The sequence below is a fragment of the Epinephelus moara genome, chromosome 8 (assembly GCF_006386435.1).
Source record: "Epinephelus moara isolate mb chromosome 8, YSFRI_EMoa_1.0, whole genome shotgun sequence".
NCBI classification, from domain to species: domain Eukaryota; kingdom Metazoa; phylum Chordata; class Actinopteri; order Perciformes; family Serranidae; genus Epinephelus; species Epinephelus moara.
This window is the reverse complement of record NC_065513.1, coordinates 13,830,640-13,855,272: the sequence shown is the minus strand read 5'-3', so window position 1 is coordinate 13,855,272 and position 24,633 is coordinate 13,830,640. Positions and strand designations below refer to the sequence as shown.

The 24,633-nt window shown below is 43.5% G+C and overlaps 1 protein-coding gene across 2 annotated transcripts in view; it reads left to right on the top strand.

Annotated features, from left to right (window-relative positions):
* Positions 1 to 24,633, top strand: part of lmx1bb (LIM homeobox transcription factor 1, beta b) — a 52,469-nt gene that overhangs the window by 3,606 nt on the left and 24,230 nt on the right. The gene's annotated exons all lie outside the window — the stretch shown is intronic.

Below are 24,633 nucleotides of genomic sequence, written 5' to 3'. Positions count from 1 at the left end.
GCACGCTCGCATTAGCGCTCATATATTATTGTCATATGCTTGGCTCTCTTATTGTCACAGTGGCCCACGATATTTCCACATTTATGTCTGCGGGACCAGTACATTTCTAACACACACACCAAAAAAAAAATATGTGATCCCACTCAGGCCCGAGAAAGTGCAGGCGGACTGTCTCGGTTGTTTCATTCCGCTCTCTGTCAGGTTTTTTCCTGATAGCATCATGTGGCATTTCCCATCATCACCAGCAGCAATCAAAATATGGAAATCATAATTTCTGTTAGGTGTCTTTACACAGTCTGAGCCCACGGCGCAGATTGGATTTATTTTCCGAACAGCCCAAATTTATTCTGTAAATCTCAGCCTTTAAATATTTTTTTAAATGTTGCTTCATTTAATTTTAGCGCGTTTTGTAAATTTTGTTTTACCTTATTCATATTTTATTTCATTTTCTAATATTTTATTTTATTTCATTCTATTTTATTTTGATTGGATATGACATGTTTTTGCACGCGGCATGGCATCAATTTAACGCTTTAATGAAAAACAATCTGCGCTTCTTTTTGCCCAGTATGACTTACACATGCCTGCGAGCTAAACACGCAAACTTAGATTTAGTAAAATAAATAAATAAAAATACTAACAATAATAATAATAATGAGAAGTTTAGGCATTTGCGCACGCGTGACTCTCGCAGACACACACACACTCACACACAATTTTAAAGGCATTAATAATTTAGCATTAAATTAAAGTTTCACAATTTGAAAACATCTTTAAAAAAAATCGAATTTATTTTGGGTTAAAATGCTGGAGTGTTATTATAACAGCACAGTAATGTGATTAAATGCAGAATGCTAATTTTATTTTATTTTTTAAATTTACAGCAACACAATAAATAAAACAAACAGCATTATTAATATTACAGCCACTAAAAATAATAATTTAATAAATTATGGATAAATGAGAATAATGTAGGAATTGGCCCCTTGTGTTTTTTGTTTTTATTGTGAATTACAATAAAGTTTTACATTCTAAATAAGGCCTGTGACAGGAAGTAGCATGGCAGCCATTAGCCATGGAGTAAGATAAATTAGTAAATTGAATTAGTAAATTATCACATAAAAGCAGCAGTGATGTCAGTATACAGAGGTAAATATCGAGGCTAAGGAACAGGAGTAACAACAATGCTGAGGGTTGCTGTTTGGCCTGTGTGGACCCTGGGGTGCCCTGTGTTTCTCATCGCATGAGCGCTTTTCATGCTTGTCACTAAATTTTCAGCTTTTTGTGTCCGGCCTTTTTAACAATTCTACTTCGATTACCGGGACATTATGGCTCTCTGCTAGATGCCTTGCAAGCAACAAAGAGTTACATCCATTGCCATGCGTGCCATTCATCCAGCTTTGTGACAGGAGTGTAGTCGGCTGATAACAATGGAAAATTCATAGCAGTAACTATGGGATACCAGAGCCACGGCGTCACGGCTCAGAGGTGGCTGGAAGCTGAGACAGTCCGGCAGAGAGGAGGATCTCTTTCTCATGCCTGTTACAGCGCTGTCCATTTATTGCTGCTTCTTTTTTTTAATCTGTTTGGTGTGTGTAAGGATAAGAAGACAGACATAAACATACAAAGACAGATCTATTTTTCTTCCAAATAATACTCTCTCCTTTCCTTTAGCATTTAGTTTCTGCTTTGCTTTTGAAGTACCATATTTGGTGCACAACTGACCATTCCCCCCGTTTTCCCTGCTACATTTTAAATGCTGTGAGCTTGTGTGGCAAGTCCGATCACCCCAGCCAAACACAGCAACCTGCTGGGCGACGTCCTGCTCTCACACACTGTTATTCATCACACATCTTTTAATTCTTCACCCTCCTTCCCCCACTTTTTTTTCCACCCCTCCCAGGTTAAATGCTAGCTGGAGGGTCCTTCCATCACACAGACACAAGTATCCCCTTTTTTTTGTTGTTTATTCCATTTGCATTGATGGGATACTTAAAGATGTAATTGGCACCTTTTTGACTTTTATGACACCCATTTAAGATGCATTTGTCAGCCCACAAACTGCTTTGGGCTGTGAAGAGAGCTCCTAGCCTTACAGAGGTCTACGTGCCTAATTACATTCCAACAGCAACTGATTCATGCCCCGTAATCAGCTCTCACTAGCTATAATAAATCAAGGAATTGGCAAGCATGTCTTTTTTTGCACCTTTGGAACAGGTTTAAGTGCAGACGGGGGAAAACTATTGTGTACTGTGTTATTAAAACTCCCACCAACACAGTTCAACACATCCTGCTCCATATAGTGCAATTATATAGTAACAAGATTGGATTATATTAGCCTCTTTTTCTGCCGTGCAGCTGACCCGTGTTTATCGTCCCTGTCTTGATGGGAAATTTGTGAATGAGGAATATTTTTGATCCAAAAAAATCTCAAATGTACAGATGTCGGGCTTCTTTTCCAGAGGAGCTGTATATTTTAGAAGAGGACAAACACAGCAATACAGCGGCACCTTTTGCAAGAATATTTCAGAGCAAGTTTGATAGAATTGAAGGTAAATAGGCAGAGCTGTCAGTTGGACGGGAGCCATAGCCGTAGAGGAGGAACAAGCTTGAACGAGACGGGCGGTATGTAAAAGGGTAGAGTGGAATTACACCACCCCGAGAGAGTTTGTTGTGCCCTGGTGTTTGGAGGTCAATTATACATCATTAGGAAGAGGGAGATCTTTTCCCCGGGGAGACCTTTCCTCTAACCAAGCAGATGCTTTGAAAGGAGCCATGTAATAAGGCCTATCACTTGACCGAAGTGTTGGACAACACCCCTGTAATGGACTGCCTTGTTAGAAACTGCCACGGGCTCCATCTACAAAACATAACATTAACTAACTATATTATACACCATGCTGCCTACTTCTGGGTCCTGCTGATGCATTAAAAAAAAACAACTCACATTCCACAGTGGATTTTTTTTTCCTCCATGCTCTATAAAGTTTAACTGTCTTGCAAAATGTTATTTTAGAGTGTTTCATTTGTAACTTATCCAAAACACATCAGCATGCAGATTTTTCCCAATTTTCGAATTCACGCGCCGTAAGCAAAATTAAATTCAGGTCACGGTAGTATGAGTAGTAGGAAAAACACAGCAGTGATGAAGCCATAAAAGCAGAGCTCCCAGAACCTGTCTCACCTCCCATGTACGCTGGACGATCCCCCGGTGTGCTGAGAGGTGCTTTTTAGAAATGTTTGGAGTGCCCTCCTGTGAAATTGTTGTTTTTTAATTAGCTGTGCTTGGGACTCTGCAGCAGTGTGTGCCGGATAGATGCTGACGGCTGGGTTTCTGTGTTAGCTCACCGAGTATGTGTGTGTGTGTTTTACTCACTCTAGGGCACTCCCGTGTGGCCTGGCACTTTGTGAACGCTCATACGCACACCAAAAAAAAAAAAAAAAGAAGACGTACTTTGTGTTGTCAACCCGTCCTGTAGTTTTGTAGTTAATTAAAGACTGTCCTCAGTCCTGCTACAGTATTTCAGAAGCAGCTCTGATCTGTGGGTGCCTTTGTGCGAGACTTTGTAACTTTCAGCCATACTTTCTGTTTTTTTTTAAATACTCCCTAAAAAGGATAAAAATGTGTCTTTAGCCACTGCTCTTGGGTAAATAAAAGAGGACCTCTACGGAGAGACAAATCTAATGTTAGAAACACTAAGTCGGATAATATTGCTTCAGCTTGCTGGGATTTTTTAGTGCTCGGCAAGGAGCTAGCTGAAGCTGGCCCCGTTCCTCTGTAAGGAAGTATTGGGTTTTATGTCAACATGGCTCGGCCTGTCCCAGCAGCATACGAGGATGCATCATCTGTCATCTCATGGTTTGCTAACTGTCCCCCCCTCCCTGGCATATTTAGACCCATTAAAAGGACCTGTTGGAGTTTATCTGCATCACTAGCTGCATCTTGGATTCTCTGTTTTGTTTTTTGTTTTTTTGTCATTTCCGGTTCCCACAAATAGCTCTTTGAGTGATAAATATTTGCTTTAAACATATCATTTTACATGAACCCTTGTATATATGAATAGTGCTGTTATAAATTTTACACCAGCTACATCTATAAAAGCTGCTGTTTATGCTCACTTGATGTTTTTTTGTGACGCTGTCAGTAAATCTGAAGTATTATGTTATGAAATCAGGTGAATGTTTGTACTATAAAGGCATTTCTGCTGTGTTTTTTAGCAGGAATGAGTGGGAGCAGAGTGTGTTTGTGGGGGGGCTTTAAGTATACTGGTGTGTATGTGTATGTAGCAGCACTTGGAACACAAAGCACTTTGCAGGATGCTCTGGGAAGCCACAGAGGCTCAGCCACGGTAATGCCCATCACCACTTTAGAGGCCAGACTGGTGGCGAGGGATGTGGAAAGAGGTCTCTGTGGCTTTGTGTGGGGGAGCTGTAGTGCAGAGGAGGAGAAGGATCTGCAGAGGGATCTGCCTGGTGTGCTCACATTACACTGGATGATAGCAGAGGGGTGCAGAGGAACTCAAGCATGCAATTTGTTGGTAGCCACAATTTAACCTCATCTCCTAAAGCCGGCTGTTAGGCAGCCAGTGGGACATGTCAGTCAATCGGGAATGCTAATCAGTGACGGCGGAGAGAAAGCCCCCGGCTCGGCAATGTAGTGATTTTCATTACTGGCTCCAAGTCCACGGGCCTTCAGGTTTATTTTCACAGCATGACAACTCTTCATAACAAAAAAAGGAAGGCAACCACAAACCATTAAATGCAATTTACAAATTAGATTTTGGCTAAATCTGTGAAATACTGTAATAGGTTTCTTAAAGTAGCCAGCCGAGGAATACACGCACTCAGCAAATGTTTTCAATTTCAATTTGCCAGATTACATGTTTAAATCAGAAGAATGAAAATTTTTTTTAGTGGCTGGATTTTTTGCTGCATTGAAATTATTCATTTCCAATATCATTTACGGTGTGTCGGATGAAAGTGTAACATTCACGAAAGTATTTCCGCACATCTCCGGCTTTTTTAATAATACTTCATATCTGTTTGTGTCATCCTGCTCTTCTAGTTTGGAAAAAGCCCACACTTGTTTCTCCAGGCAGCCTGGTCGAACGTGCATGAGAAATTGAGACATGGCCTCTGCTGCTGGCTCGCAGTATCGCTGCTGGCCCCAACTGTGTATATGTGATCCCACTCTGGAATGTTTTTCCAACACGTAGGCTTTTCACAGATACACTAGAGAGGACTGGCATCATAGTGGCAAGTGCTGCATTCAGACTGTTGTGTGCCCAAGGCTTACTCTCACACTCACGTCACACATTCTAGCTCTACATGGGAATGGGCAGAGCAGTTTGTTTGTCTACATACACCCCAGGTTTTTGTGAGGGTGTGGGCGCATGTGTATGTGTGTGTGTGTACACTTGCTTCCTCTCTCTGCTCCTTTCTTTCTTTGTCTCTAATCTAAGCTCTTTCCACTGCCTCGCACTCACTTTCTGCGTTTTAAAGATACATTTCAACACCTCATTTTAGCTGTTGCATGTCTGAATTTCAGCGGTGTAGATTTTTGTACAGATACGGCAAAACACGTTTCTTTGTCCTCTTTTTTTTTGCCCCTTTTAATCTTCATCAAATGAGATTAGCCCCCAAATACCGGTATTCCTGCCCAAAGTGACTGACAGAGATTTGCACTTTTATCATTAAGTGTGACACTAAGCTGGTCGGAGCTTTGTCTTGAATGGAGGGTCTGACGGAAACGGGGGCTCCTAATCCTTTTATTTGTGTCAGGCCCAGAAAGAGGGAAGAATGGGGCCGGGGTGGGATGGGGCTGCAGAATGCCACGGCCCTTAGTCCCCTCCAGACCCGGCCTCCACAGCCAAGTGAGCATGAGACTCATCCTATGTGGTCTATGCACTCGAGCGGACGCATACACACTCATGCGCACACAGGCGCACATTTGTGCATCTACAGTATGTTAAAATGTTTGCTCAAGCAAATGCACACAATCATGAATACACCGTCTCGTGTACAAATACATATGCTCACCCGCTTGTGCACAAGATCGCACAAGCACAGTCATTTTCGAGTGTGTACCTGCTCACAGCAGAGCATGCGTCTGTCTGTGAGTGCATGGGTTGCAGTAGCAGGAGGTTCAGTCTAGGATGAGATTAATAAAGTTTGCCGGTTCCCTGGTCGAGGTCCAACGCTAGGCTTTTGTCTGCGGCTCACATCGGGTTGTGGGGCTTCAGCTCCTTTTGTGTGTGCACCCTTGTGGTAATCCATCTCCAGCGGGAGTCCCCTGGGGCACTTTATTTACTCATTCAACTGTTTGGAAGTCTGTTAGACTGCAGATCAGATGCAGTGAAACCAATGTGATTACTTTAACCAGCACTTGCAGATTCCTGCCCAGCATCTCCTCTCACCCTGAGCTGCTGTGCTCTGCAGGTGGGAGGGAAGGTCCACACTGGCTCATCCCGCTCTGTCTGTCCTGTTTACCGGCCTGGTTCGGGGGCTTATGAAAATTCTGCATTAGTTATTGAACCTCCTGTGCCCACACACTGTAGAGCTGACTTGAGTCTTTTATTATCCTTGTGTGTTTGAGTTTGTTATTTTTCTCCCTTGCATCTGAAAAATACAAGTTCCAAAAACTGGTGGCTGACTGAATTTTGTCTCTTTCTCAGCAGATCATAATTCAGCACCATAGCAAGTGTGGTGTCACAGTGTAAAAACTAACATCTATGTTTTATTGCAAACAATGAGATGGATTTGGTTATCCATCCATCAACATAAACCCAGAGCTATGTATTTGGGGCTAACCCCCGTGTTAAACCGTTGCAGGCTGTCAGGCTCTCTGAATTTACTCTCCGTCTCTTCCCCCTGGCGTGGCTGGGGAATATGGTTGAAATCAGCTGCCAGGACCGGCATCTACTGCGAGAGCTCCCTAAACTCGCTGTTTAGAACCAGCCGCTGATTGGTGATGGCTGTCTTGGCAAGAAAAATAACCCCGTATAAAAACAGTGCAGATTGGGTTTCTACGCGTCTGACTCACTCTCCTCCTCTCTGACCGGCCCCCCCACGGCAAGCCAGCATGATTTGTGCATGAGGTCCCGTGACCCATGGAAGCTTCAAAAAGCAGCGAGGGGAAATATTTGGATGATCCTGATGGGGGAGTGGAGACGTGGGAGGGAGGCAGGGATGATGGGGGCTTGGTAAGTGCAGGGCTAAGCGGTGTAAGGCAAGGCAGATGTGGAGAATCTGCAGTGCAGCCGTGATGACAGGGGAGTGTGTGTGTGCAGAGAAGATGACTGCCCATCTTGGAGTCTTATCCAGACACCCACCACCAGTGTCCCATAGGACAGCTGTAACACAGACGTCATGTTCTGCACGAAACAGTGGCAAACAGTGGAGGAGAGTGTGCACGAGGGGGCTGGAAAGAGTTGCAATAGAAGAGGCATTTTATCATCAGGTACCATGCCCTGATACTGATCGTCTGCACCTCACCCCCCTGCTGTACACCCCCGATCCCTTCTCCTCTCCCTTTACCTTTCCTCTGCCGCTTGGATATTAATGTTTCCCAGAAAGCTGCTTCAATACGTCTTCTCGGGAAATTCCACGACTCATGAACGCTGCAAAATGATCTGGTGTCTATGAAAGGGATGGATAAGGGGATAAAACATAAAGATTTTTCAAAGTGGTTTTTGTGCATATGTGATTTCATAGTGCTCTCAGGATGGAGATTTCTACTCGGTTGCCTTGATAAGAAAAATGTGTTGCTGCAGGTGAAGGCTGAGTTGTTTGCTCCATTCATCTAAATTTTCCTCCTCTAGCCGATAGTATTGTTTGATTCAACCTCATGGCCTCATAGCACATTATTTATGCACAGAATTTGCCTCGGGGGCCAGTTCACTGGAAACCCCATTGAACAGAAATAGCTGTAGTAGACTGAGGCTTGATGCAAACCCAAACTCAGCAGTTAAAAAAGCAAAGCTTTGGTCTGAGGCAGCTCCAATCAGTCTTTGGCCTCTATGCTTGTCGCTGCCTCCTCCTGAGAGTGGGTGGGTTGACTGACCCCTAGGGTGTCTGTCTGCCTTAACGTTGGCCCTGCAGGCCCACGCTCACAGGGGAGCGTCAGCCCCAGGCTGGAGCTGAGCTCTGAAACCAGAGCTCCAACGTTGTGTTGTGATCCCAGCTGGAGAGACAGCTCTGGCTCTGAGCGGAGCCCTCTCGCAGCGTGCAGTCGGGGTCACCGGTGGCCTCTCAGCCTTCATCACTCCACTGTGCTTCTGCACAACACAGACTAGGACTACATTATTTATTGACCCGCAGTCTTCGGTTCTTCTAAGACTCTGTCTCGCAACAAATATCAGAGAGCTGAAGTTTTGATGAGGTCATGTTATCAATTACATCTAGCTTGGGAGGTTAAACTCCACAAAATGTTAGTTCTGCCTGCACAATTTTCTAGATGAATGTTTCACATGACTTCTGCTGTCAGTAATAGCACTCTGTCAGTGAAATACAATGTCATCTGTTATGTCTATGTTGGATGGTCTCGCTTTTAAACTTTAATCTGCAAAGTAACCAGAAAATCTGGTTTTAGGAAAAATGCCACTTTGAGTGTTTGTGGTGTGAATGTGTCTTCATGTTCATGTTTTTGCAGTTTCTCAACACAGCATGTTTATCATATGGTATCTTATAGGTTCCAGCTTCACTTTGCATTTAATCGTGTTTTTTTGCATTCCTGTGTGAATGTGCTTGCATGTGTGCAGCCATATGTGTGTGCAGCGTGCCCGCTTGTGTGTGTGTGTGTGTGTGTGTGTGTGTAGTGGGTCTGTCACTCGGCCAAGCATTGGACATGCTGTTGGCAGGCGACACAGTCTGTGGATTCTCCTCTTGGTCGTGCTGCTCTGGAGGCAGAAAGCGGTGCGTGCCACCCAAACCACCAGCCACCCCCCCCCCCCCCCCCCTCCACCCTCCCACCCCCTTCTATCATCAGCAGACCGGCCTTCTCCCTGCTCTCCATGCTCTCCTTTTCCTGGGCCCCAGAGCCTGGGCTGTGGCCTGTGGATGAGTGCTACATCCTGGCTGTCAGCACAGGGGTTAGCTGGGGATTGGCCTGTGGTGGAAGTGCAGTATCAGGCCCTGTCTGTCAGCTCCTCGTTCCACTTCCTCCCGCCCCTCAGCGCAGGCTGCAGTCAGTGGCACAAACATACGGCGAGCTGTGACTGACTCAGATCTCCTGCTTGAAAATGAAAGCATCACCCTCAGAATAGGCATATTCATAACCATGCCAATGAAAAGGGGCTGTTTAAAACCCTTAAGTGCTCGGGTGTTGTGTTTTTAAACAGACCGCGAAAGCTTTGACAGATGGTTTACTATTTCACCCAGTATTTCATTTCAGGTACTTTTAACTGTCGCTCTCTGACTTCCGAGGAACGACCACTCACCCACAGCATGTATTTGCATACAGTTACAGCTCCCTTGCAACCATTTTTTACTGGAAAGACCAGTATCCATTTATCAGATTGATGAATGTTTGCAAAATGTCACTCAAGATATTTTATAAATCTTGTGGGTGATATATTCTCTGCCAAGATTCTGATTTTGTGCGTTTACATGGAGCCCATACCTTCCCTCCGTCTGTGGATCACATTATCTGATACACACACACAGGTACATACATGCTTACACACACGGACACACATCTGTACTGCACATGGTCGCAGACAGGCCTACACATGTCGGAGGATTTGCGACTATAATCAGATTAATTGGTCCATCTCTCCTTGGAAACATCACATATACACATGAAGGCCTCTGGTAGCTTTCAGCTGGATGCTGCTTACACTAACCAGAGGCCAGGCAGCAGGCGCGAGGTCGGCAGGGTCACAGCACGCTCTCTGGCATCAGCATCTCTTTATGGCTTACATGTTCGAAAAATTATTACAGCACTTACAGCCTCGTTCTGTTTGACAGAGAAGGAATTTCTATCTGTTTCTCTTGAGGGCTCCGACTTATTTAAGACGCACTTTCTTTTAGTTAAATTTGACACAGAAACTTTTTTTCACAACGTAAACATGAAAGTTGGTGTTGCTTGGCAGAAGCTTCGGCCTCTTCAAAGACAGCAGCAAAACACACTTGACCTTTGCGACGAATATTATAAGTACATTAACCATAATCCTTATTAACATTCTCCAAGCTGCATGCAGGTTCAGCGCCTCAGTACGCAGTGTATGTTTTTCTTATTGCCCACAAGTATGTTTATGTGAGGGACTATCTACACACATGGTGCCATTCATGATTTTATTATAGGTTTTAACCTCACCACAACTTATACATAGGAACGAGTAATCCTCTCTGTCTTTCTTTTTTCCTTTTCAAATTGTGCAATCTCCCGTTAACCACAAATACTTCTGTTTGCATGTATTATAGTAACTGTTATGTGTTCAGGGAAACTCAAGTGTCATCAGTACTGGTAGTTAACAGTGTTAAGGGTCATGTCATGGTGCTTTAAATCAGTGATTCCCAACCAGATTTACATGTACCCAGAGGGTGCTTCAGCAAATGTCAGTGGATTTGTTGAAATATCTTGGAATAGCTCCAAGTAATTTAAGAAAATAGAAATTACATTTTCATTAAAAAAAACACACATATTGAGTCTGCTACAACACTTTAACACCAGACTTTGTGATGTGAAAACTAGAAGCAGAGAAGTTGAAACAGCTAGCTAAAAGTAATAGATAAATGAGCGAAAAGCAGTAGGTGATGCATCCCCCTTGTTAACCTGCCATCCCTCTCCACCCCCCAGATCCAGATGGCATCCTATCTGGACCCTGATCTATACCCAATAAATTACTGAGAATTAGTACATTTTGACAGAGCGTTTCTCTGTTACCAGTGCAGCTTTTGTAGCACCGGTTTAGCAACCAGGAAGCGTCCAGACCAATTGCATGCGTTAAATCATCTCACGTGATGCTACTCAGCCAAGTCTGTGCATTCCAATAATCACTGCAACTCAGGTGAGTGAGATACACCCACAGGGGTGAGACGACACGTGAGGCAACAGTCGGTGAAATAAGTGAGTCAGAGAAAAGCAATTACACATGGCGTGTTCTAAAGAGAGAAAGTAGACAGCGAAAACAGAGCTTTTTTTAACCAAGAAGTGACAGACTCTTACATGTCAATTCTTCACATAGGCAGTTCAAAACCAGTATGTCTCATCATATATCATAGCACAAGACAAAGCGCAGTACATGTTTTGAGCAAATATACCCTCCTAAATCAGAACTGAGTGCACAGAAAATACAATATTTTATATGCCACTGAATCATGACATAAGTTAGACATTAACAAATCACCTACTGGCTAAAACTGAATGAACAGTTGAAATAGTGAGGTGAAACTGATGAATAAACAACTGAAATTATGAGCTAAAAGTAGTGAATAAACAGTTGAAATAATTAGCTAAAGGTAATGGATAAATGGTTGAAATAGTACGCTATAAGTGATGCAATAATGGTTGAAATAACGACCTAAAAGAGATGAATAAACAGTTGAAATAGTAAGGTAAAGGTCATGAATAAACCGTTAAAATAATTAGCTTAAAGTAGTGGATACAAATATGAAATAGTATGCTTAATATGATAACTAAACATTTGAATTAGTAAGCCAAAAAAAATAAATAAATGGTTGAAATAATTTGCCTATAGAGGTAGAGATACAGTTGAAATAGTATGCTAAAAAAAATGAATTTACGGTTGAAATAGCAAGCTAAAGGTAACCAAACCAACGTAATCATTGACAGTCTAATTATATGAAAAAATTCTAACAATCATTGTTAAATAGTGTTTTGTATCATTAATAATAATAAAATAATAATAAATCATAATAATATCACATTTAAAATTAATTCAAATGAGCATATTGATGGCTGATGTCCATGAGGGGGTATGTGAGTTCATCTGACAGGACTGTGTTAGTATGGGAGCCTTTGATTTAGGGGGTAGAAACATAATATTTATGCACACAAGCACCAACTTCCTCCCAGAAATAATGATTGTATAAATTTTGTTTAGTGCCATTTATTTTATCCATCTCCAAATAGCAGTGGGATGTGGTTAACCAAATCAGAAAAATTCAGATAGTGTTAAGTAAACTGTCGATCACAAAAAGACCTTCACATACTTCCTCGTGATTGTCCAAATGTTCTGTCCGCCTGCTCTGCCTCATGTGGTAAACCCTGCGCTGCTGGCACTTAAGACGAACGAAACAACCCATAAAAACGTATTTTGCAAATAGTGTTTTGCCCCGCTCTGGTTTTTTCACACATTCTGGCGCTAATAAGCTCTGACACACCCTAAACAACCACCCTCTCAAAGAGTACATCTAGTGTGGAGCGGCGGTTTGGTGTCCAGGGGAAGCCTGTGGTTCTGGAGCCAGAGAAGGAGTCGTGCCCTGCCGTCCCACAGAGATGACAGGAAGATAAGAAAGAGAAGTGGCCTCTCCGCACAAAAACATCCCACCAGGAACTAACCTAACCTGGGGGAGAAATGGAGGGCTGCATGATCTTTGTCAAAACCTATCCTTACTGGAAGAAAATACAACGAAAAAAACGTTTTTTTAGTCAGAATTCCTTGAACAATGTTGACTAGGAATGTTAGTCACCCAGTAGCCATTACAATCCACTGTAAGCTGTTCTTGTGGTATCACAAATATCCATATCAAGTTTATACTACAACAGCATGCCTCTGTATGTCACAACTTTGGCTTTGTGACATGGCTTCTCCAAACCAACAGCCACAGAAATAAAGAGCGGGGGGGGGGGGGGGGGGCTAAGTATAAGCGACAGACTCTTGGCAGACATAGCCCCTGCAGTTATAACTTAGAAAACCGCTTATACTTTGCAATATTTGAGAAGGAGAAGTGAAAAGGTAGCCATTTCTCCTAGACGATGCGTAATGAGGGAACCGTAGGGAAGGAGAAACAGCGAGTGGTTTCTGGAAGCGGCACTAACACAGGGATCAGCAGCATTAAAAGAGATTTACACCCCCAGCTCTTAAACAGTTTTCTTTTGCTCAATGGTTCCTCTTTTACAGATATTTCAAGGAAGTAATAAACTGCACTGACAAGCGTTCGAGCGGCTTTGAAACATCCCTCATGGGCAACAGAGGTCCATCATTTCTATCACAGTGCCTTGGCTCTGCGTCGTTATTTCTGTCGGAGACAGCCTGTTTCTCTCTGTCAACAGCGTTTGGCCTCGCATGGATATTATGATCAGCTTGTTGTTGTTTATATCAAAGAAATGTTGCGTAACTAACTATAATGCATCAGGCATTACATCCTCCCCAAGGGTAAGTCAGTTCGGCATTTATCTCGTTGCGAGTGGCGCTTTTGCCGTGTGGTTAAGGCCTACAGACTGTTTTTCCTGACGGTGAAGTCTTTTGAAGCCGTCTGCATGGTCCAGAATGAGGCCCTGCACAGTGTAAGATGTCATACTCCCACTGTGCTGACCAACATGCTCTGTGGGGCTTGATGTGCCCATAACATTTAATGGTACTTTGGCAAATGCTGATGGAAACTCTTACTTTGCCTAGCAATCGCATTTCGTTTCCTTCTCTCTCTCTCTCTCTTTTTAAATTTACCATAATTATTCGTTTGCGTCTTTGATATACTTAAGAATGAACTCGTGGCTACGAGAGAGGAGTGGAAAGAATATGCGTTATCTGCTAATTATTAAGATTAAGGGTGGGATAAATAAACCAGAACGAAAGGGAACATTTGTCTTGAGTAAGGCACGGTTCTCTGTGTTCTGCTCCCCCACAGCATGGATCTTTGTAGTCTCGCTGGGACAGCAGAGCATCACAGAGTGTCCCTTTGGATGTGGAGCCGGGACCAGGGTTGGTGAAGCGCTCAGGAGGAGGAGGAGGAGGAGGAGGAGGGGGAGGGGTAGGTCATGCCGTGGCACGTACGTCTCAGTGTGGGATGAGGAAACATCTCGACCTCGCACAGGTTCAAGAAGAAACAGCCTGCTTCTGATTAGTCACTCTGATCCGCAGTGATAAACAATTCCTGTGGTCTCCTGCTCAAAGAAACATCACTGGCAACGATTGAGTGTTCACGGGTGGTTTATGGTGTTTGTATGTATGCTCAGACATGCAGGGTTCGAGTGTGTGTGTTTGTGTGTTTAAAAATATTTCCGAAAATTAGATCTAAATAATCAGTTTCTTCCCAAAAATAGCATGACTTTTGATTTATCTGGTTGGATATGGACATCAGCGATATTTGTACAATGAAATGGGATGATGTGATGTTCTTATGGTCGAGGATGACATCAGAGTTGTAATTTGCAATCCAAAACATGAGGGTTTGTGGTGATTTTATTAAGTATGGTAGGATAGTCACATGCTTAAATAGCAGGATAGATAAAAAAAAAAGACATGCATGATATCTCTTCATGCCAAATCTACAGCCCACAACAGTCCGAAGCCATAACCAGAGGGTGATGGAGGAGTTTTAAAACATTTCTCTCAGAGAGAGTCTGTTGTCCTCTTTGCCCTTGTTGGTGTACTGGCAAGTTTTATCTGTTGCTGCACTTCCGCGCAGATGCCTGGCATCGAGCCTCGGGTGATAAAAACGTCTTCAGAAGGTAAGTGTTTACGGTGAGGATCCATAAGGTTAGCAGGATCAAAGCTCTGTTGAAAGGACATTAAGCAAAGAAACAGGAATAATAAACAAAACAGCCAGTTAGTCATACAATCAGATTTATGACATTTAGAAACCATGTCATGGGAGAGGCAGGTTTCTGTTTTTTATTGCCGTGAAAAACAGCCTCCAAGTCCCAAAAAACCAGGGCAGTTAAGTGCAAAAGAACAATAGCAGCGAGGAAGGTAGGGAAGCATTGTAGATCTCACATCACAAATATACAGTCGATCTTTTTTGGCACCAAATATTGCTCTTGTATTATTTTCCCGCTGATTGGATGAAAATTGTGTTTGACTTTTTCATTCTCAGTGAGTTTCTGGGTTTGCGGAGGAAACACTCAGCAGCCCTCTGTCTGTCTGAGAAGGAAAAGTATTTTAGCGTCAGACAAGAGCCCTGTGTATAGCTCAGGTCGGCTTCTCTCTGGCGCTCGTCGACCGGGAATGGCTGATTGAGTTGACTGTTTTAGCTGAGTACGTTTACAAATGCCCCCTGAAAGTCCCAACCCACACTTCAGCGCCAGATTACACTGAGGGGTAAAGTTAATAGATAAATTTCACTTTTTTTTAAACCTCAGGGAAGTTAAATCATGTTTGTTTTTGTTTTGTTTTCCAAAGTGTACCTATTTAAATCAAGTTTTAGGAGTTGAGCCGCTTTATGAGCACAGCCGCGTTGGTCGGACGTGTTTTGTTTTTTGTTTTTTTCTCAGTGTAAACTGTAGTAGTCCTGCAGGAGTGGGAGTGGTGTACCACCAGGGCCCGTCCTGTCCAGTCATTTGCTCCAGGCTACAGCTTTAAGTAGGAATTATTACTTGAGAGATAAGTATGAAGATAAGCCGGTCCTTGCTTGCAAGATGTATGAGGTGTCTGGACAGTGTGAAAGGTGCACCTGACCTGGAAATGAATGGTGTGAAGGTGTAAGTGCAGCGCATGAACCTCCTTTTTCATCCCGCCCCTGTCTTGTAGGCTCAACGCCCCAGATCATGACTCAGATATTAGAAGGTGCAGAAAGTTGTATTTTTGTGAGATTATAAGATTGTATCTGGTGTTAAGGTCAAAAAATCTGCATGTCTGTTGTAGCACTAAAGCTGTAAGGGACTGTGTGAAAATTATTAGTGTGGGGAGGGGGTTGAACCTTATGTTGCGCTCTTTAAATAAGCAAGGTAGGCATTATTAATATTTTATGTGGACCCTCCCCTTGACTTAGAAAAAACTGCAATACTCTTCCTGTAATATTTCAAAATATTATTAGTGCTTGACTAAAAGCAAAGCATAAAGACTTTAACATCTAACTCTATTGTGTTAATGGAAAAGTAATAACGAAATATATATTGGGTTCGAAAAGATTAATAAGATTGAAGTCTCCCAAAATAAGTCAGACTGCAATCCCTTCAGCAAAAAAAAATAAAAATACACAACTTTACCCCCCACCTAATAATTTATGTACAGTCCATAAATGCTATATTAGTTTACTTTATAATAAGTGAAATCTGAACACTGAATGCAAATGGAATTCAGCACTCATGTCTAAAAACTTTATTTTCTTCAAGTGAATTATGAACAAATACACAATTACGGAATTGTAGATTTTCTTTCTTCAGACAAGAGAAGTGATTAGGTTGCTGCTTCACTAAGGTGTGTGGGAGAAACATTCCTCCTGCCTGGTATGTTAATTCGCAGCTCCAGGGCCTGTACCAGCCGTCATTCTTTGAAGTTTCTCTTTTTCGTTGCCTGTCTCTCCATCAGGTGAACTCATGGCCTCTCAGCATTTTTATTTATTAGACAATCCCTCACATGTAAAAGATGATAGAGTTGACATGTTACAGGCCGTCGACGCTTTCGCACGTTGAGGGGAGCGCTTTGTTGAACACACCAACAAATTTGAGCTTTAAATTTGATGACACTTTCACGCCAGAGGAGTTTGCTCATTGGACGGCTGCCAAGACACTAAAAAGAAGCCAGACCAGATCATTATGATCTTACAAAGTGTGTCAGTGAAGCAAAGTACTTACAGGATCATTTTGTCTTTACCTATCTTTATCACTTTTTTGATTTACAAATCCCTTCAATCCTTTTGATTCATTTTTTTAAGAACTTGTTGTGTGTCAGCGTGTGCAGCACATTTCTGCTGGTTAGCTACCTGGAACGTTTCCTCTCATCTGCCAATATTGCTTTTTTCCTTCTTCTCTAAAGCTCTACTAAGAATCATTGTCAGGCAGCCAGCTAATGTCCAAAAAGGTCACCCGCTGTTATGATTGAAGCGAGCACCGGTGGTTTGACCCGCCGCACAAAGAGTTATAGGTGGCCGGTCAGCTTGTCAGTCAGGTTGGGTGGTTTTTTAATCATTTCATCTTTGCTGGGGGGCTCTCCCGAGACCCCTGCAACGTTTAGCAGTCTGCGGCTCAGGACCCCGGGGCTCGTCTAAGCCCTGCCTGTATCCGTGCTGCCATTATTAGCTCTGCTCTCCAGAGCACGCCGCTCATCTCTCCCCTGAGAGGGCGGCTGAGAAATGAAGCGAGCTGGCTGGGGCGCGGCAGCGGAGGGCCAATAGCCCGACATGGAACAGTAATTACTCCATTGATATTCCTCACACAATAACACTGTCATCTCTCATTTGCATAACCTCGGCTCGGCTCGCCACAGCAGATGAATGCATATGATCTCGTCAGGAGGCTGCAGGAGTTTAGATGGCATGTGAGTGGAGGGGATTTTCACCTCCTTCTAGGTGCCAGTTTTGTTTCAAACATGCGGGATAAACTGTTTGATTGTGATTAAGTTAGCAGGATGAAAGAGGAAACCACCTTTCTACTGTTCTATATATACAAAGCTTCCTGGCTCAGCTGTCTTTGTGGTATTAGAACATAAACAACAAAATGGAGAGAGGAGGCTGTGGTGTATATCAGGTTTGTAACAGTGTGTGTGCACACGTGTGAGTCTGCCTGAGAGAATGAGAGTGTGTTGAGGGGGTGGGGTGTCAGCGGATGTCATAGGGCCCTGTCTCAGTCCTTGGTTAATGGCCATTGGTCATAGGCTGTCTCCCCTTTATTTCTTTTGCTCTCCTGCTCTATCCTTCCAGGTCTCCCACTGGAGCAGCGCCCTCAGGCACCGCATCATTTATTGCTGTCAGGAGTCACAGGGGAGAGGAGGGGGAAGAGAGGAGAAGGGGGGAATGTAAGAGGAGGGGAGACAGGGAGAAGATGTGCTGCAGAGAGAAGCCAATGGAGGCGATGGGAAGAGGCAGGCACGCTAGACTGTCAAATCTCAGCCGTTGAATATTTAATGGAGCCTGGAGTGTTTATTTAGTTAGCCTGTCGATTTTTACCGCTCTGTCAATAGCGGCTCCCGTGTAGCCTGCTGATGATCTTTAGTGTCTCTTCCCCCAGGAGAGGCCAGGCACTAAATGCAATTATGGATTTTCCTGCACCGCAATGTGTTTGATATTTTTACTGATCTAATTTGCAATCTGGTAGTTTATTGTTTGGCATTTTAGTGGCGCTCAAGTGGCGAGGCAAATTTGATTTCCCCTCATAATTCTTTATAACTTCATTAATGCTGTTAGCACATTGGCACAGATCTTAAATAAAGCCCGAGAATCATCGCATGGATGAATGCATTCCTCATTTTATTGTCTCCATGCCCCATTCTTTTTACTGATTCTGGTTCTAATTAAAAATCATCCTAGTGGTGTACTGTCTTTGTGAAATATGAAATCATAATCGGATTTGAATGGCTCCCTTCACTAAGGCATGCGTATTCAGCCGTACGCCCAGATCTGTTGTGGGCAGGATGAAACCCGAATCAAAACAACTTTCTTTCAGTGGCATTCAGCATCTTCAGAGACAAATGAGCACATTAGCAACGGAGCAACAAAAGTAACAGAGGCAAAATAACGCAGGCGGTTGTCTCAGACAGAGACAGTGTGGCTCCACGTGTTTCCGTAGAGCCGTAGGATTTCCAGCCCTATGACGGATGTGTTAGTTAGAGGGGCAGCATTAGCCGTAATGCTGTTAGCATGTAGCCGCGTGAGTGATGTGCTAGTTAGATGCCCAGCAGTAGAGCTAATGGTGTTAGCGTGTTGAGCCTTCAGAGGGATGCAATCGGTTAGGCTGTGATGGATGAGTGTCGTGCCGCAGAGGCCTGCAAGCCTCCTCATTCGCCAGGCTGTCAGCTTCTTAAGTGGACGTGCACAATTAGTACTGAAATCAGAGACTGCTTAATCTGATGGTAGGCTTAACATTCAGTCGGAAAAATGGCTCGTGTAGGCGGTGGTGAGTGAATGATGGCCGCTATAAAAGAAAAAGAAGAGTCAAAGCAGTGTGAGAGAGAAGGCGCTGATACACATCTTGCTCATTCAGTGTTCCAGCAAATGTACAGTAAGTTGTACATGACGCCGGTCTTGGTTGAGAAAGCACTGAGAGCTTTACTTTAAGAACTTTACCCCACAACTTCCTCTACTTTCCAGATTAAAATGAAATTATCTTTAAAAGGATTGACTTGTCTGTCATCACTACAATCCTCCGCTGCTGCTCAGTGATTGAATGACAGACAGATGCTGTCATGTGTCATAGAGTGCAGAAGACACATTCCACTTCAGGGGTAAAGAACGGGGCACATCTCACACTCAGACACTCACAAGCACGGGACTTATTCACGCATCGCTGAGTTTCCAAAACAAACAGAGAGAATATCAAAGACAGAGGTGTTGAAGCTCTGCCTCTATGATCTGCTGCAGATCAACAAAACCTGTTCTCATTTGGCCCACCGCTGTGCTCAGACACATACCTGTTATTACTGTTATTATTATCCGCTTGACTCGTCTGTTGCTGTGATGAGAGCAACCACAAATTACAGTGCTGCGTGTTTGTAATATCACATTCATCTATTCAAAGATTGTTTTAGACTTATTGAATTAGAATAATTTATTACTGTTAGCATGCCTCTTTTTTTCTTGATTACTCTTCAGTCAATCAGCTAATTACTTTGGTACCTTTCCAGATAGGTTCTTGGATTATACACAGTGACAAATATGATTTATGATAATTTATTGTTCGAGATAGATTTGAATGAGAAGATTGAATTGGTGTTTCAGAGTTGCAGTAGGGGTCAGGTTTGAGGGATCTGAAGATGCGCCTTACATAAACTCTGCTGTAATTCTGTCTCTATTAGCCATAAATTACGAGCCTCGTAATGCGGAGTATTCCCATTTCTGATGATTCGCTCACAAAAGATCTTTATGAAGCACTCTGCTGTGTTACCATACTTTACAGCTGGAAACACATTGCTTTTATTTGCAGTAATCCCTGCAATTGCTACCACAAAGGCCCAGTTTAAACACGGGCTTTTATTTTGTAAAGATTCTCCCTGACAGCAAAGATCCCCTCGCTAATTGAGGACTGTCATCAAATCAGCTGCAACTTTCGCCCCTCTTCCATCGTCTGTGGTTCCAAAGGAACGCAGACCCTCTTGGCCAAATCTTAATGGTACGAGCAGAGATTAGAGATGTTTGCACCCCAGCCGTGTATAAAATCCATTGTCCTTATCAGCTGAGACGAGAGGGGGAGCGAGGCTGAGGCTGAGGAGGATTTCTCTCGGAGCAGGAAATGTCATTTCTCTGTAATAGTTTATGATTCATCCCTCCACCTTTGACTAAATAATGAGGGATGACAATTAGAGCGGGCCATGGGAGTAGGAATCAAAGGGTTGAGATTCCCCTTGGCAGAGTCGGGCCTGTCTGAGTGTGCTCCCAGCAAACTGGATCCAGATGTCGACGTCTGTGCTGCCATAGGCTGCTGCTGCCACAGCCGCACAACAGGCTCTTTCTGCCAGCCAGCCAGCCAGCCAGCAGCTAGCCAGCCAATCTCTCAACCTCCATGCTTGCAAACATGACAGGAGACTCTCCCGGTGAGAGCCTGGGACAGAGGCCCCCACTCCAAATAAAAGAATTCCAGCCTCGCGGCCCTCACAAGAGCCAAGGGCTGCAAAGTATCATTTCTTTGCATGCTGTGATTTATCTAACCCTCGGTTTGTGTCTCTATCCCCTCTTTGTCTTCCCTCGTCCTTTAGTTTGTGTCTCCTCCTGCTCACTGTTAATGTGGTCTGGCAAAAAAAACGCTATGTGATGTAAATAGGCTTTTAGTAGGTGTAATAAATTTGCAGATTGGCATGAAATCGTTGTAGAGTGCCAACAGATATTAAATTGATTTATGTGTTTGTTCTTCGATTATCATCTAACTTTTTTCTCTTGGAAAAAAAAAAGAAAGAAAGTACAGCCGATAGACTGCTTTATGTGTCTGTTGGTGGAGAGGATGAGGGGGTGAAGTCGAGGGGGGGTTGTTGTCACTCAGCGCGGCGGCTGAATCAATGGTCCGGTGTGGCAGAGAAAAGGCCAGCAGAGCGCTATTGATATGTTTAACAAATTAGCCGTGATGACGGCAGGTGTGATTGTGAAGCGCGGCTCTGGGGTCAGCTCGTCATATGGTGGCTAACAGACACGATATTGCTGCGTGTCCTGATCTCTCCATTCCCTCACAATGGCATTAGGGGCACCCCAGGGAAATAAAGAGTCCCACTCCCCTATCCCCAGTGCTCTTCAAATTAACTCCCCAGAAGGTTAAGCTCCCTGATTCATAATTATTCAAGCCCACCACCACCACCACCACCCTCTCCACATCCACTTCCCTAACCCCTGTCCCTCTCCTCTCCCTGCCACTTCTCCTGAGTGGCACTTGGCTTTTTGTGGGAAAGCCCAGGAATTAGATTATCTAAGCCTGACCTGTGAGCGTACAGCCAGATGACGGGAGCGGGATTGGACTTGATCTCTGCCTGTCTAGCTGTCTCTCTATTCAATCTAGCTGTCTGTCTCTCATATGGTGCGTTATTGCTTGTGAGCGTCCCTATGGATGAGACATTTTCTAGCCGCAGCTATTCTGCAATTGCATATATGGCTCTCCAAGGAGCGGCCAGTGTCAAGAGTACATCTCACTTGCATGGACATGATTTGAATGATGCGAGCTGCGATTGGCCTTCAGTTCTCCCTTTGTGGGCTCGTGACAGTCTCAGTGCTGGTCTGCTCATTAAATAAGTGCCGGCATCAAACAAAACACGGTGGCTGTTAAGCAAAGACAGAAGGAGAGTCCTTCCACAAAACAGTCCAATACGCTCACATGATTGCAGTTTGAGGTTCTCTCCTCTTAAAAGTATTATTTTTTCTTAATATCTATGATCTTAAGAGGAATGTTGGTGGTCACAGGCAACGCACTCCGCTGCTTTTAAGAGCAGTTTCATTTGAAATAAAATGCACCAGGATTATCCATGGTTTTTAAGGTATTTGCTTTTTTTTCTGAGCTCACTTAGACTCACTCACTCACTGGAAAACAAAATCTCTGAGTCAAGAAAGAGAACCTTAAAGATCCAGAGTATAGGATGCAGGGGGATATGTTGGCAGGAATGGAAGATAATATAAATAAGTATATTTCCTTTAGTGTATAGTCACCTGAAAATGAGAATGTTTCTGTTTTCGTTACCTCACAATGAGCCATTAATATCTACCAAGGGAGGTGGTCCTCGTGGAGTCCGCCACGTTGCACCACCATGTTTCTACAGTAGCCCAGAACAGACAAACCAAACAATGGCTATAGATAGGGCCATTTGCATTTTCGCACTTTGGCATTTTTGCATGGTCTACCGCAGTTGCAGCCCTCCGCTGAGAGCATAGATTTTTAAAATTGAAACATCTTTATCTAGTGTTTTCACTGGTTTAAATCACCGGGGTCCATTTGTTTTGGAGAGAAAGAGACATCTGCGGATAATTCGGCTCCCTGTAAAAACCTCCTGAATGTCTGCAGTTAAGTTATCAGAGAAAAAAGGTAAACAAATTTGGTTGCCAGACAATTTGGCTCCCGGTAAAAACCTCCTGAACAATGAACACTGAAGGAAATCTAACCAAGAGAAGTCTTAGCTGGTTGCAATCTGCAGTCCTCACTGCTAGATGCCACTAAATCCTACACACTGGACCTTTAAATGCTGAGTGGTTATAATGAAGAGAATTTCAGATACAAGTGTCAATTAAATCCAAACACCACATAGGTATTCTGTCAACCTGAATGAGCATGCTGAGTGTGAAACTGACTCCCAAATCAAAAAAATGGGCTTTTAACCTCAGCGGTTTGATTTTCACCTGCTGGAATTACACCAGAGTAGAGGCCATGCGCAATCAACTGTTAATAGTTGTCACACTTCTCAATCAGTGTAGGTCTTCTGTGGAGGAGCAGCGTGCCTCCAAAGTCAATTGGGTTCCTCTGGAGGCCGAGATAATGTAATGAGGGACCACTCCGACTGAGGGCCGGGGCTCCTTTTCTCCACAATCACATAATTAATCTCCTGATTCCACCACTCACCATGTCATGACAGATACGTTTGTGTTTGGTGCATAATGGTGAAGTGTGTTCTGTGCTTCCCGCCTGCCTTTGTTTTGGAAAAGGGTTTTAAAAGCCCATTCCTTTACAGCCTACTGAGGGTTACATACAAAACAACACTCCCTTTGGGCCCTATTAGGAGACAAAGAGAAACACACACACTCCTCAAGCAGGTACCCTAATAATATGTCGGCAATTTAGATAATGACTGGGAGTGAGATAAACTGAAGTGTGTATTACAGGTAATTGGATCTGCAGTGTGTTGGCTACCTAAGCATCTATGGGGTTGTGTTCTTCAGATTTAGAAGGGGCACTAGGAGATGGACTGTCAATGATAAGTATTGTAAGGCTTTCTGGCATATGCAGTAATAACAGCTGATTTGGGATATTTCAGAGAGAGATATTATCCTCCCCATGCTCGCGGACATCATCAGAGCCGGAAGCAAATCAGAACTGGCTTCAGATATCTAGCCCTGGACAAGGCAGACTTTTACATCATTTCTCCTCAGATCCCCGGCTCTCGCGAGCACGTCCAGTTAGTCGGAGGATGACAAATACAACACCCGGGGCTGTCAGGATGATCAAGTTGAGAGAGTTTTTTTCTTTTCTTTTTTCTCCAAGGTGAAGCCTAGAAAAGTTGGAGCCATAATGAGAGTTGTCAAGCCTGTGAGGTGAAGCGCAGAGTATAGCAGGCGGTGGGAGCCACTCAAGGGTGCCTTTGGGGGCCTGGTGGGCTGGATCTCCTTGGCCTTTAAAGAGATTACCTTGGCAGTGTAAGGAGCAGGTCTACCCAGAGGGTTTCGGGGGAGATAGGCCAAGCAGCCCATTACCAATACTGCAGAGGACCCTCACAAGCTTCATTAATAATCTGATGATGAATCACTACTTTAATTGGACCTTTATAGCTGTTGCCCAATCCCCAGTACCATCTTCTCAACTCCATTCTTAATTGGCTGGTAGTTTGTTTTTATTTCACACAATAATCATATTTTTTAATTGATTAAGTTTTTGTTACTTATTTCATGAAGGATGGGTTCGATAAACAGTAATTGCGGCTAATGTGACGACTCTTAAACAAAGTGCGCCTGTCTTTCAGAACGCTGAATTTGCAAGTGCTCAGATATGTCCATATGGTTCAAAGTAGCGGCTGTTTTAAGACTACACACAGGGTCAGATTTCTCCCACTCTTAATTAGATGAGGGATGGTCTAATTAAATCAAATTCATTATCCACAGCTCTAGAAATCAAGAGGCTCTATTGGAAATAAGGTTAGGCTCCCCCTCATCCATCATGCCTTAACTAACCAATTTACGGGCCAGCCTTTTGCATGAGGCATTATTACCTTGTCATAAACACTTACCTTTAAAATCCTCGAATCAAGCCGTGATATGCTAAGCTTTTATCACATTAGTTTGTGCTACTGTGTCAGCCTCTTTCTGCCTAAGATAAAGTAGGCTCCGAATAATTATATTAGCCACATAAGGCGGAGACAGTGCAAACGACTGCTATTTAAAGCTGGCTGATAATTCTGT